Genomic DNA, 3,111 nt, shown 5'->3' on the forward strand with positions numbered 1-3,111 from the left:
AGCCGGAGCAGGCTTAGGCAGCTGCAGGTCAGGCTAAAAATCCTAAGACCTCGGATTCTTCTGGTAGGGGCCAGTAGGGTCATGGCTGATGTGCCAAATGAAGTAAGTCGCACAATGGGGCCTGCCGAGCAGCGGGCTCGGGATGTTACGCATGTGGCCAGCCGAGCCACATGAGCAGGGATTGCCCCAAGAAGGGCTTGATTTGTTTTCAATGCAACCAGACTGGTCATAAGTCCATCACTATAATTGGTATGTACTTGACCCGAGAGTAGCATGGTCCATTTGGGTTGCATATCATCAGGACAATTTGATAGGATGGACTTTTAAGAAGAAGTTATTTATGGTTTATTAATATATTATAAGTTCTAATTGTTGGGTTTTGTATACTACAACATCCTATGATGCATATACAACCCTAAAAGCTTTGGATCTATGTTTTCTCTAATTATACATGCATATGGTTTCCAAAGCTTTAAGCCTACAACTAGCATACAAATAACATATGAATAATAAAACCAAGTTTTAGACATACCTCTTGATGTTTCTGATGTTGCTAGGAAGACTTTGGCATTTAAGAACTTAGTGCCCCAAGTGTTGCACCTCAAATGGAATCTCAACACATCTAGGACAAAGGATGATATTTTGAGAGAGAATTCCATGCACCAAAATCGTCCATCTTTCTCTAAGAATAGAAGCACACGAAAATGATCATGAAGTAACATATTTATATGTAGGACTCCAAAGGTCATGGGTAAAACCCAAATCCATACCCATGGGTTTATGATCCATGGTTCATATGGCCTAACTCTTTATGTACCCATACATAAACTTAGTCCAATATGGATCATAAGCCCAACACATATAAATATAACCAATTACCATAATTAGTCCCCATAGATTTAATTAGTCTCTTTTGATCACTAAATTAATTCCAAACTAATTCTTGATCAATACTAATTAAATCATATGATTTCATATTAATATATTAGAACTTCTAATATATTAATAAATCATATATAACCTCTTCTCAAAAGTCCATCCTAACAAAATGTCCTGATGATATGCAACCCAAATGGACCATGCTACTCTCGAGTCGAGTACATACCAATAATAGTTATGGGCTTAGACATCTAATCCAACAGTCTCCCACTTGGATAAGTCTAAAACTATTATTGAAAATACGACTCCAAAATCCCGACTAGCAATCGTAGCTCTTAAAAGCCGATGTCGAACTCTGACCTACTCAATGACCTGTCCATTAGATAAGGGATCATATATTCATCCATTCTAGATATCATATGGACTGAGACATGGATTATAATCATTCTCTTTGTCCATCTGTTGTTTCCCGATTTCTGATTTATGACGACCGACTAATTGAACAAATCAAATCAGTCCAGGCCCGACCGAGCACTTAGGGTTGTCATCACTAAATCATCGAGGGGCCCACATACATCACTTTTATCCCTCCAAAGGTAAAAGGAATGGATAAAATTCGACTTATATGCTTGCTCTATCTACTCATCAAATCACACACAACAATGCGTTTTATAACACCAAGTTACTGGTGTGTTTTCACATTATCAATATGCAACTGACTTGTAGACTGCAACTCATATCTCTCCGTTTGAAGAACATAAGATATTATCGTCTCATGATCACTCGTGATAAAATCCATGAAGTGATTCAAATGAGCATGGGTTTAATCCAATACTCGAATCTTATTCCAGGAGCACTCATGAATACTCCAGCTATGTCTAAAACACCTAGACAAACTATAGACCGATTCATGACAGTCTTTCCTTAATACCTACTTCCAAAGTATGATCGATTGTGGACAGTTTAAGTAACCTAGTTATTCGGGAAGTCAAAACATGCAAAGTTAAACACAAGAATAATACTAATCCTATATGGCCCCAAAACTTTTGAGTCATATTGATTACTCATTATTCATTGTATAATGTTTCAAATAATCAACTTAATACTTGAACTAAAACAATACTTTCCCCATGCTACAAGCATGCACACTATGTTTACCTATGGTCCTTTCTTTGTGGAATAGATTAATTGAAATCATTTCAATGATGCTCATTTCACAATTCCAAATCCTTATGATAAATGTAAGAATACAAGATTCTTTGCCATTTACTGAAAAATTTTAGATTCTAAACTTATATGCAATGATCCTCTTGTAATGACTATGCACAAAAGTCACAAAGACTTGGCAACAGACATTACAAAGTATTCCAATGGAGAGCAATTCCATGGAAACGAAGTCTCACATTCAAAGTACATTCCTTTGAACATCCTTCTTGCATTAAGTTTTCTAATCTTACACAGATTTAATGAGTAACTTCCTGCTATGGAAACATTTCCATGTTCCCATTTTGACTATCACTTCTGACCAAGAGTTTCCTCTTTTCAGAATATGTCAATATGGTCCTTCCAAAGTTAACACTATACTTCCAACTGTCCATGAGCAACCAATCTTTGGTAAGCCTCTGATTGTCCTCGACAATTGCTTAATCATTTTAGTCATATACAATTCTGGTCCTCTTTCCCTCTTAATGCCTTAGGCATTTGGAAAATTCAGAACACATAGAAATATTATACCATATGCAATCGATCCTATACCCGAAGCATATGGGATACGATTCATAATGTCACACATAGAGACATGATCCTAGACCAGTCTTTTGCTATAATTTTTTTCTATTTGCCATGTTCTCATAATTCGAATTATGAAAAGGGATGACGTAATCATAATCGAATTTTAGAACGCAAATAATATTTCCATATATAGAATTTCCTTATGTTGAACCATTCCAACATAACATTCATATATATACTTGACTAAATTTGATTAAAATCTCAATCTAAGCATTTAAAATTGGAATGATGTATAATTTCCTCTCCCTTAATTATAGCAAAACAACTTTTCAAACCCGGCAACTTTGCAAATTGAAACTTATGTTTTCTATAATTAACATTGCTAACTTGCAACAGATAACATAATAATCATGCTCCCACTAACATGATAATTACATCCTTATTAGCATAACACTTATGCTCCCACTAGCTTTGACATGTATCCAGAAATCAGTTGGACTT

Source organism: Lactuca virosa, chromosome 3 (assembly GCF_052849685.1).
Source record: "Lactuca virosa cultivar CGN04683 chromosome 3, Lactuca_virosa_CGN04683_v6, whole genome shotgun sequence".
Classification (NCBI taxonomy): Eukaryota; Viridiplantae; Streptophyta; class Magnoliopsida; order Asterales; family Asteraceae; genus Lactuca; species Lactuca virosa.